At 41.9% G+C, this 12423-nt stretch overlaps 1 protein-coding gene and 1 long non-coding RNA gene across 7 annotated transcripts in view; one reads left to right on the top strand and one right to left on the bottom strand.

Annotated features, from left to right (window-relative positions):
- Positions 1 to 12423, top strand: part of LOC140470724 (histone H2B 1/2-like) — a 698799-nt gene that overhangs the window by 397057 nt on the left and 289319 nt on the right. The window lies entirely within an intron of this gene.
- LOC140470774 (uncharacterized) overlaps positions 1 to 12423 on the bottom strand; it is a 28623-nt gene that overhangs the window by 9602 nt on the left and 6598 nt on the right. For all 3 annotated transcript variants that reach the window (XR_011956680.1, XR_011956679.1, XR_011956681.1), the window contains exons 2-3: positions 11490 to 11573; positions 3695 to 3776 (exon numbers count right to left, since the gene is read on the bottom strand). This is a non-coding gene — a long non-coding RNA (uncharacterized lncRNA). The remainder of the gene's footprint in view (positions 1 to 3694; positions 3777 to 11489; positions 11574 to 12423) is intronic.

The raw sequence follows: 12423 nt of genomic DNA, 5'->3' as shown, positions 1-12423 counted from the left end.
AATTAGTTCTGTAGTTATCTGCCTTTGAATACCTGTAGTGCCAGTTTTGCTCTGGCAGTGATAAGTCGAGTATATGGATGCCATTCTCTTTCTACATTCAGTTGCGTTTTTTCAGTCAGGGTGTAGGATAAACTTGTTCAATAGTTGCTAAACCTGTGATTGAGGAATTAATGTTGGTTCAATACTTTTCTTTGCCAGGAATCTGAATTTTATTGTATTCAATCTTTGGGGTTTTTTGTACATTTTGTGTGTGCAGTAGTCTTTGTCAGTTGCTGCTGGGCACTTCAATAATGTAACATCTAATATTATGATCTTCTGAAGCAATTAATAATTTGGTTAGTCAATTTATAACTGTCCATATCTGGAAGTAATTGTGGGCCTAAATTGCATTTTGCTCCCTTTCACCATCAACTGGCTGAGTGTGAGTGAGTTTTCTGTTGTGCTGTCAATCTGCATTACAGGTGGTACTGGTCTATATCCAAGCGACATTGTCTATATGTCTCCTTGTGTTTCCAGGTCTGTAGGTCATGATCTGATACACTTTGAGGTTTGTTCAATGCCTTATAAATCAGTGTTTCATATGTTGAGAAAGTGTGGAAATGCTTCTGCATTACTCTGGTTCCCAACCAGAATGTAAGTGTATGTTGTGTGTGTTCATCAGCACCAGGCTGAGAGTGAGAATGTAATTTATTCAGTCTCGGATACTAGATATCAACGTGCTCCTTATTCGTGGTTATTGTATTTCACAGTGCTTCTGTGTCATCTAAATTAAAACATGTCACCTGTTGTAACTGTTAGAGTACTACATTGTTCAAACTTCTGCTACTTGACAGGTATTATCCATTGCCACTGGAGTCAGCTCCTATGAGTGAAAGTGGATGTGTTTGTACAGTCTGGCACTGTACACATAGTTTTTTTTTTGTAAACCTTTATAAGGGCACCCCTTAGCCTCCAACGCTCCAGGGAAAACAGCCCCAGCCTCTCCCTATAGTTCAAATCCTTCAACCCTGGCTACATTCTTGTAAATCTTTTCTGAACCCATTCAAGTTTCACAACATCTTTTCGATAGGAAGGAGAAAAGAATTATACACAATATTCCAACAATGGTCTAACCAATATCCTGTACAACCGCAACATGACCTGTCAACTCCTGTACTCAATACTCTGACCAATAAAGGAAAGCATACCAAACACCTTCTTCATTAGATTAGATTAGATTAGATTACTTACAGTGTGGAAACAGGCCCTTCAGCCCAACAAATCCACACCGCCCCGCCGAAGCGCAACCCACCCATACCCCTACATTTACCCCTTACCTAACACTATGGGCAATTTAGATTGGCCAATTCACCTGACCTGCACCTCTTTGGACTGTGGGAGGAAACTGGAGCACCCGGAGGAAACCCACGCAGACACGGGGAGAATGTGCAAACACCACACAGACAGTCGCCTGAGGTGGGAATTGAACCCAGGTCTCTGGCGCTGTGAGGCAGCAGTGCTAACCATGATCCTATCTACCTGCAACTCCACTTTCAAGGAGCTATGAACCTGCACTCTAAGGTCTCTTTGTTCAGTAACACTCCCTAGGACCTTACCATGAAGTGTATAAGTCCTGCTAAGATTTGCTTTCCCAAAATATAGTACCTCACATTTATCTGAATTCAACTCCATCTGCCACTTCTTGGCCCATTGGCCCATCTGATCAAGATCCTGTTGTAATCGGAGGTAACCTTCTTCGCTGTCCACTATACCTCCAATTTTGGTGTCATCTGCAAACTTACTAACTGTACCTCTTATGCTCGCATCCAAATCATTTATGTAAATGACAAAAAGTAGAGGACCCAGCACAGATCCTTGTGACACTCCACTGGTCACAGGCCTCCAGTCTGAAAACCAACCCTCCACCTCAATTGTCACATTAAAAGTATCTTTACTCAAGTTCAGAACCTGAGAGGACAACCTCAAATTGAGACCTTGGGTTCCGCACACACTACACACACACACACACACACACACACACACACCCTCTCTTATCCACACGTTTTCCCTCATACATACATACATGCACCTCCCACACTCTCACTCATACACACAACCTCTCACAGGCTTATATTCTACTACACTCATACACACACTTTACCAAGCATACCCACACACATTCGCATATCGACTCTCACTCAAATGCTCTCTGTCTCTCTCTCTCTCACACGCAAGTGCACACATGCAAGTCTCTGGGGAGAATTTGCATTTATAGAATTATGTTTGCAGATGCATTGTATTTTGCTCAAAAAGAGCACAATCTGCAGGCAGTCAATCCATGTAATGTTTTATATATTCCTACTTTGGCGATAGAACCAGTCTGACTCAAGACTGGGATACAGACAGACTCTAACCTCACACCTTTAATACATTGTCTGAGTTGAGATGTCACCCTTTTTTAAATAAAATCTGACGTTATCTTGTGAATGTGATTTAAAAGTTTAATGAACTGAAACCTGCAACCTTTTCTAAAAGATGAAATACTGAACAGCAATCTAGGTTTCTTCAAAATATCATTTCAGTTGCATGACACTATAATCTTTTGCGATAGATTCTGTGCTTCATGATCCTGTTTCACAGCTACCTGATAAAGGAGCAGCGCTCTGAAAGCTAGTACTTCCAAATGAACCTGCTGGACTATAATCTGGTGTTGCGCGATTTTTCAATTGTGGTTGGCACATTACAAGAAGGACATGAAGGATTCAGAGATGGTGCAGAAGAGGTTTGCCAGAATGTTGTCTAGCGGGTATGAGCTATAAAGAGAAGCTAGAAAAACCCAAATAGTTTTCTTCTGAGCAGAGAGACTGAAGGCAGACTTAATGGAAGTCTGTAGAATTTTGAAAAGAGTCGTAGCTCAGGTTGAGGTTCTGGATCTAGGTTTTCTCGCTAAGCTGGAAGGTTCATTTTCAGATGTTTTGTCACCATACTAGGTAACATTATCAGTGAGCCTCCAGATGAAGCACTGGTGGTATGGCCCACTTTCTATTTGTGTCCACTATATTGGACAAACAGGCAGAAAACTAGCCAACAGGATACATGAACATCAACTAGCCACAAAAAGACATGACCCACTCTCACTAGTTTCCTTACATACAGATGGAGGAAGGACACCACTTCGGCTGAGACATCCTTGGACAAGTCAAATTGAGACATACAATAGAAGTCCAACTGGAACTCCAACAAACAGATTGACTTGGATCCCATTTACCACCCCTAGAGAAAATGAACACTAAATGACATCACCACAGGAGATGACATCACCAACCCAAGGAAACCTAAACATATAAACAGAAAGTGGGCCATACCACCAGTGCTTCATCCGGAGGCTCACTGATGATGTTACCTACAAAATGTCTCAAAGCACTGATGATGTTACCTAAAAAATGTCTCAAAGCACACCTTCCATCTCAGTGAGCAAACCTACATCCAGAAGACTATAAAATTATGAGATGCATGCTTAATGTTGATGGTCAGAATCTTTTTCCAAGAGTTGAAATGTGTAAAACTAAGGGGCATGCATACAAGGTGAGACAGGGAAAGTTCAAAAGGAGACAGAAGGTGCAGTTTCTTTTAACGTAGGAGTGGAACACACTGCCAGGGGTGGTGATGGAGGCAGATGGAAAGGATGTTCTTCGCTCTGACAGCAGTAACATACCTGCTGTTTGTTCGAAGCAGCTGGTCACACTTGGCTCTGTACCGAGGGAATATTACATTGTCTTGGTCCTTTGAGTATTTGCCTGGAGGAAGACAGAAGAGATACCTCCTGTAAATCAACATCAGTTGTGATTGGCAACATCAATGTATCATTCAGTTAATGATCATTAGGATTTGTTGTTTATAGCCAGCAATTTAAACAGAACCACGGGTCTGATTCCACTCCTGCTCCGAGCTGCTCCTTGTCCACTTTTTTCTTTAAATTCTATCACCAGTTGAGTGAGATTCCGAAACTAAACAACACCCATACAGCTCCATGAATGGGGCCACCTGATGCAAGTGGGTATGTGGATATGTGAGTTTAGTTATTGATCTATACCTGTCAGTTCCTGCTTGGTGAATGTGTGGGTGTAGTTATCAAACTGTAACTTTCTGTATATGATAAATATATTTACATATTCACCCAGCAGGACTGGTCTGGTCTCATTGATAACTAAAGAATCATAAAAATAATACAGCATCAGTGGGGTTGGGGGGTGGCATTCAGCCCATCTTGTCCATGCCAATGCCAACACACCCAGGTGTCCTTTCTCATCCCACCTTCCTGCCACAGCCCATAACCTTGCTGTTTACAACACTTGGTGCAGTTCCAGGGAATTTCTGTTTCAAAAAATGTAAGTTCTCGGCCTGCACCACCAAATCAGGCAGTGAATTACAGATACCCACTGCTCTCTACATTAAAAAAAAAATTTCCACATATCATCTAATCCTACACCACTGAGCTTGAATCAGCGATCCCTGGTTTTTGAACTCTCTGCCGAAGTAAACAGGTTCCTCCTGTCTAATGTCTCCCTCTCACAAGTTAGTTAAAAATCATGCAACATCAGGTTATGATTCAACAGGTTTATATGGAAGTGCACACTTTCAGAGTGCTCCTCCTTCATCAGCTAGCTCACTATTTAGTACTGTAGGCCCCCCATACCAGTGGGGATATATTCCAAGACCTACAGCGGAAACGCAAAACCGCAGATAGGTGCAAAACCATTAATTTAAATGGGAAATATGCCTTCCCGGCAACCTCCTGTTCCGTGGTTCGGGAACATTCCCTTTGATATATTTGGACCACGGTAAGCAGCTATAACCGGACTCGCAAATATGGGGTCTCCCTGTATTCCTTAGCCGTGGCACCTTTGTTCCAAGGAATACAACTCCAATCTCTCCTGATAGCTACAATTCTGGCAACATTCTAGTAAATCTCCTCTGCATTTTCTCCACAGCAATGATGTCCTTCCTGTAATGTGGTGACCCGACTGCACACAACTCCTGTTGTAGCCAACAGTGCCTCATATAGTTTCATTGTTATTTCCCTACTTTTGTATTCACCCCTGTATCCAAAATGAGGGAGAGCATTCCATGTGCCTTCTTTACAACCCCATCTATCTTTCGGGACCTGTTCATTTACACACTAAGATCTCTCACTTCACCTACCCCTCTCAGTATATTCTCATTTACCGTCTGATTTCCCAAAATACGTTCCCTGACACTTATCAGAGCTGAACTCCATCTGCCACTTCCCTGCCCACTCCACCAAACCATCTATATAGTTTAGGAGCATACAGCTATCCACCACACTATCCACTACACGGCCAATTTTTGTGTTGTTTGTAAATTTCACAAATTTGCCAATCATATTCAACTCCAAATCATTAATGGATAAAACAAACAGCAGCGGTCCCAACACTGAGTCATGCAGAGCACCACTTGTAACAGCTTTCCATTCACAAGGGCCACCATTGACCATTATCCTTTCTTTCCTGTGACTGAGCCAACTTGGGATCCAATTCAACACATTACCCTGTATCCCATGGGCTTTTACTTCTTGGACCAGTCTACTGTGATGCTGCTGCTCCTTTAATAAGCCTGTAAAAGAGACAGGCTCTGAAAAGTCAGAGTTGATGGGTTTTAGGGCCATTTTGATTACAGTTAACAGATAATGCCTCAGGCAAAAGGCTGCCACATTTTTAAAAAGAACACTCGTACAATTAAAGGGGGGGGAGTGGCCCAGTTTTCCCAGCTCAGCTTTTCTCTGGTTTGATTTAGTTTTTGACTGTCTGGCTATTGACTGAAAGCAGTCAGGCAGTTGAAAAAGCTGCTGAGCCCAAAGAAGCAGGTCCATGATGGTACTCCTCTCTCTGACATTTCTCCCGTAAGACCATGTTTTTGATTTTACCTTTTGTGCCAAGGGGTATTTATGGGGATTGTTGTAAATGTTGGAAACACCATTAAGTTGGTAAAATCTGTTGTTTTTTTTCAGATTTTTAAGTTATTTAGTATTTTGTTCTCTTTTGTTTGTGTATCATTCAGTAATTTTGTAAATCAAACTGTTTGGTTTAAAACTGGGTGGTTTGACCAATTGCATTCCTCCTGGAATATCTTTTTTACACTCGCTTGAAACAACTAGCAAAGTGAGGGTCTAGATTACTTTCTTGAAAAGTTTGGAGGGGGTCGGGCCTTTTCCATAACAGATAGGGGGCTGTTTGCAGACTTTATTCTGTAGTTCTGATTTGGGATTTGGTTTGTTGGACTCAAAGACAGCAAGTGGTAAGTCTGAGCGTCTTTTGTTCCAGGTGTTGAAGTTATTGGTTTAAACAGCGCTTGGAGAAAGTGAGGACGGCAGATGCTGGAGATCAGAGAGGAGAATGTGGTTCTGGAAAAGCGAGCAGGTCAGGCAGCATCTGAGGAGTAGGAGAATCAATGTTTTGGGCATCAGCCCTTCATGAAGAATGCCGGAGGAAAGATCACAGAAGCGCTTCACAGGAGGCTCCCAAGCACTGAGGATGTCACCTAGACAGGGGACGAAACGCCTGCAACACAAATTCCCAGCTCACTGGAAGTGCCACCAGAATCATTAAAGATGGCTAACATTCAATTGAAAATGAAGCAACTCGAGTTAGAGGCAAAAGTCAAGGAAAGGGCAACAGAAATGAAAGAGTCTGAATTACGATTAAAAGCAGAAGAGAGGGAGAAGAGAGAGAAAAGGAGTGGGGGGCGGGGGGGGGAAAGGAAGAAAGAGGGAGTTTGAACTTTGGAAATTGGTGCTTAGACTGGAGTTCAAAAATTCACTTCCTGAAATAATAAGAACTCATGAGGAAGAGCAGAGAGTTAAACCAGCAAGACTGGCATCAGAAATGGCTGATGATTGAGTTGATCAATAAGTCAAAATTGGGCTGCCAAAATCAATTTCAATCCACGAGGGATAATAATTGTGCAGAAGAGAAATTCTCACTTGAGAAGGGAAAAGTAGATCTCGGTGAAGATCGTAAGAATGATTTACAACAGGGTAAAAAGAAAGCCCTTGAAAGGGAAATAAAAGTGAAAAAGCTCTGGTGTTTTCACTGCAATAAAGTAGGCCACATGAAATCGGTGTTGATGGGTTAGGAAAAGCACTGAGAAGCCGGATGTAGGAAAACAGGATAAGCCAGTGAATTTTGTTGGAGTGGTAACATAGAGCACTGTACAGACTAGAAAGCTGCACCAGAATGTACAAGCTGGTCGGGGGTTGTTTACGTAGGAAGTGCCAGATCTTCTTAAACCATTACCGTGAAGGTAAAGTTTACTCGTATAGGCCAGGAGCAGCAGGTAAAGAGGTAACAATATTCAGAGATACAAGGATCGTCTCAATCTGTAATGCTAAAATATGAGGATATATGTACCTCCTAAGGACTATTGCCAGAAAAGGTACGAGTAACAGGAATTCACATTGAAATAAGAAATGCTCAATTGTAAGACATGAGGTTAGAGTATCTAGTGAAGAGGGGAGAGGTCATAGTAGGAGTACTGAACAAACTTTCAGCTCCAGGAATACAATTTGTCCTTGCTAATGATGTTGCTAATTCACCGGTTGGAGTGCTGCCACCTGTGGTTGAAAAGCCAATGGAAATTCAGGTAACTGAACTGAACTGAACACATATCCTGGGATGTTTCCTGATTGTATGGTAACGAGGTCACAAAGTCACCAGTTGAAACAGGAAAGATCAAAGAGTACAGGTGGGGAGGGTGGTGGGACCCAGGGAGAGAGTGAGGAAAGAGATCAATCTGAGACTGGTACACTTGAGAACAGAAGTGTGTCAGGGCAGGCAGGGACCAGGTAGGACTAAGAAATTAAATTGCAATTATTTCAATGCTGGGGCCTAACAGGGAAGACAGATAAACTCAGGGCATGGTTCGGAACATGGGACTGGGATATCATAGCAATTACAAAAACATGGCTCAGGGATGGGCAGGATTGGCAGCTTAATGTTCCAGGATACAAATGCTACATGAAGGATAGAAAGGGAGGCAAGAGAGGAAGGGGAGTGGCATTTTTGATAAGGGATAGCATTACAGCTGTACTTAGGGAGGATATTCCCGGAAATACATCCGCAGAAGTTATTTGGGTGGAACTGAGAAATAAGAATAGGATGATCACCTTATTGGGATTGTATTATAGACCCCCTAATAGCCAGGGGGAAATTGAGAAACAAACTTGTAGGGAGATTGCAGCTATCTGTAAAAATAATAGGGTGGTTATGGTCGGGGATTTTAACTTTCCAAACATCAACTGGCACTGCCATAGTATTAAGGGTTTAGATGGAGAGGAATTTCTTAAGTGCATACAAAAGTTGAAGTCCTAAATTGGAGAAAGGCCAATTTTAATGGTATCAACTTTCAAAAGCTGGTTGGAGGCAGATGTTCACAGGTAAAGGGCTGGCTGGAAAATGGGAAGCCTTCAGAAATGAGATAACAAGAATCCAGGGAAAGTATATTCCTGTCAGGGTGAAAGGAAAGGCTGGTAGGTATATGAAATGCTGGATGACTGAAGAAATTGAGGGTTTGAATAATAAAAACAAGGAAGCATATGTCAGGTATAGACAGGATAGATCTAGTGTATCCTTAGAAGAGTATAAAGGAAGTTGTAGTATACTTAAGAGGGAAATCAGGAGGGCAAAAGGGGGACAGGAAATAGCTTTGGCAAATAGAATTAAGGAGAATCCAAAAAGTTTTTACAAATATATTAAAGGACAAAAGGGTAACTTGGGAGAGAATAGGGCCCCTCAAAGATCAGCAAGGCAGCCTTCGTGTGGAGCCACAGAAAATGGGGGAGATACTAAATGAATATTTTGCATCGGTATTTACTGTGGAAAAAGATATAGACTGTAGGGAAATAGATGGTGACATCTTGCAAAATGTGCAGACCACAGAGGAGGAAGTGCTGGATGTCTTGAAACAGGTAAAGGTGGATAAATCCCTGATCAGGTGTACCCGAGAACTCTGTGGGAAGCTAGAGAAGGGATTGCTGGGCCTCTTACTGAGATATTTGTATCATCGATAGTCAAATGTGAGGTGCTGGAAGACTGAAGGTTGGCAAACGTGGTGCCATTGTTTAACAAGGGGGGTAAAGACAAACCAGGGAATTATAGACTGGTGAGCCTGACTTCAGTAGTGGGCAAATTGTTGGAGGGAATCCTGAGGGGCAGGATGTACATGTATTTGGAAAGATAAGGACCGATTAGGGGCAGTCAGCACGGCTTTGTGCGTGGGAAATCATGTGTCACAAACTTGATTGAGTTTTTTGGAGAAGTAACAGAGGATTGATGAGGGCGGAGCAGTAGATGTGATCTATATGGACTTCAGTAAGGCGTTCGACAAGGTTCCCCATGGGACCTGATTAGCAAAGTTAGATCTCATGGAACAAGGGAGAACTAGCCATTTGGAATACAGAACTGGCTCAAAGGTAGAAGACAGAGTGTGGTGGTGGAGGGTTGTTTTTCAGACTGAAGGCCTGTGACCAGTGGAGTGCCACAAGGATCAGTGCTGGGTCCTCTACTTTTTGTCATTTACATAAATGATATGGATGTGAGCATAAGAGGTACAGTTAGTAAGTTTGCAGATTACACCAATATTGGAGGTGTAGTGGACAGCAAAGAGGGTTACTTCAGATTACAACAGGATCTGGACCAGATGAGCCAATGGGCTGAGAAGTGGCAGATGGAGTTTAATTCAGATAAATGCGAGGTGCTGCATTTTGGGAAAGCAAATCTTAGCAGGACTTATGCACTTCATGGTAGGGTCCTAGGGAGTGTTGGTGAACAAAGAGACCTTGGAGTGCAGGTTCATAGCTCCTTGAAAGTGGAGTCGCAGGTAGATAGGATAGTGAAGAAGGCGTTTGGTATGGTTTCCTTTATTGGTCAGTGTATTGAGTAGAGGAGTTGGCAGGTCATGTTGCGGCTGTACAGGACATTGGTTAGGCCACTGTTGGAACGTCTGAGGCTGAGGGGTGATCTTATAGAGGTTTACAAAATTATGAGGGGCATGGATAGGATAAATAGGCAAAAGTCTTTTCCCTGGTGTTGGGGAGTCCAGAACTAGAGGGCATAGATTTAGGGTGAGAAGGGAAAGATATAAAAGAGACCTAAGTGTCATTTCTTTCATGCAGAAGTTGGTACATGAATGGAATGAGCTGCCAGAGGAAGTGGTGGAGGCTGGTACAGTTGCAACATTTAAGAGGCATTGGGATGGGAATATGAATATGAAGGGTTTGGAGGGATATGGACCGGGTGGTGGCAGGCGGGACTAGATTGGGTTGGGATATCTCGTCATCATGGACGGGTTAGACCGAAGGGTCTGTTTCCATGCTGTACATCTCTATGACTCTATAAGAAAGTTGATGGGAAATTAGCAGAGACCCTGTTTGATCAGATGGCTGAGACCAACAGATGACAAAGCAGACTTGTTTAGCTCAGGTATATTAACTGAGTTACCCCAGAAAGATGAAAATTTAAAACAATTCTATCAAAAGGCATTCACATAACTAATCCAAATGTATCCCTGTCTGTTATTATCTTAAAAATGATGTCTTAATGAGGAAATGAAGACCATCACAAATTCAGGCAGATCAGAAATGGGCAGAAGTTTATTAAGTTGTAGTGCCAGTGGGTTATAGAAAGGACGTCTTGCAAGTAACATACGATTGTCTGTTTGAAATTCTCATTATTCAATTGTCATCTCCGTATGTGAAAAATATTCAGCAAAGGATTAATTCTGTCCTTCTCAGTCACACAAACTCCATGTAAATATGCTTCATCCGGGTTGGAGAATTTGAGCTATAAAGCAGAGGCTGAATAGGCTGGAACTGTTTTCCCTGGAGAGTGACATTATGGAGGTTTATACAATCATAAGGCGCATGGTGAAGTGGAGGAGGCTAGTACAATTACAACATTTAAAATGCATCTGGGTGGGTACAATGAGAAACGCCTTAAAACTTGTCCTGAAACATTTAGTCTAAATGTAATGTTGAATTATAGAACACACTTGTTGCACAGGAGAAAATAAACAGGGTAGGCAGGGAGGCATCAGGTCACAAAAGGTGGAACCCAAGATGTGCAGCAGATAAAAACGTCAGTTCTCACCAAGTGATAACAGGATGCTCTAAAGCAATTAAGAACATTTGCCCTAACATCAATGAATCTGTGTAAAAAAGGACACAGAGTGATAACATTCACAGTTGTTAAATTGTGAAATTAATGAGTGTTTTATTGTGATCTCAGAAACTTTGAATCATCTTAGAAGCATGTCAAAAGCCTTGTAATAAACAGTCAGGTCCAATCAATAATAAAGGGTTCTTATTACCCTTATGAGAGAGAGATGCATGTTTTGAATTTATTTGCATTTTGTACTTTATGATGATTTTGAGTAACCATCGTTGATTATGAAATGCAAACTCTGTAAAATATAATATTGATGAAGCTTTAACTTACTTAGTGGTCTTACAGACCATGACTGCCCCACTGTCAATTCTAACTCATCAGATCTTCTGTCTTCTTTGAATTTGAATCACAACCCTGAAAAGAAAGCATGTTTAATTTGAGACTAATGAATCATTTAAAATTTAACCTTTCAGCCCCAGATACAGAATGATGCTGTATTTAAGATAAAAAGCAGGAGTCTGCTCCCAGTTTAAAAATTATTCTAAATCTAACGTTGAAGAGATTCTGACACAATCTGTTAGGAAGCCATTTTATGGTCAAAGCTTGCCCTGCTCGCTAAGAAGCCATTTTGTAAAACAATGATATCTGACATGCGAGCTGTGCAAGGTTACCATATGACCTCTTACACTTAGTTTAGACTGGTACCTCTTTGTGATAGGGACTTACCTCACCAAAAGGCACCTGACTCGGCTGGATCTGTTTTTCTCATCTGATGGATGGTTAAGGGCCTACTGGAGTGATCGGTTAAGCGCACACTGACCTGTTAATTAATTTCCCTTTCTTACGAATTATTGCCTTTCCACTATCTATCTAATTAAGAACATGCAGTGTTTTTTTGTGAAATTTTGTAAAATGGAAGCCTGTTTGAGACAGAAGAGTGGAGTAGCCTGTGAGGGCTCTTAAAGGAAGAGCCGGTATCCTACTCTTCTAAAGGTTTAGAACCTTAGCTCGCCCGGCCCTTCGGTGTCAATTATACATTGTAAAAGTGATGCTATTGGTAAATTAAGGGGAAGGCTAAAATTAAACTAAACTGTTTGTAAGAGGTTTTCATTCCAGACTACCAAGGAGTACGATCTCCAGGATGAACCAAGAGAGGCTTATAGGTCTGAGTCCACAAGGGATTCTCTGGGCCATCTCAAATCTGTACTTTAACAATATGAATAGGAAAGGTTTAGAGAGAGATGGGCTAAGTGCTGGCAAATGG

The sequence above is a fragment of the Chiloscyllium punctatum genome, chromosome 52, assembly GCF_047496795.1.
Source record: "Chiloscyllium punctatum isolate Juve2018m chromosome 52, sChiPun1.3, whole genome shotgun sequence".
NCBI lineage: Eukaryota > Metazoa > Chordata > Chondrichthyes > Orectolobiformes > Hemiscylliidae > Chiloscyllium > Chiloscyllium punctatum.
This window is presented reverse-complemented; position numbering and strand designations above follow the sequence as displayed.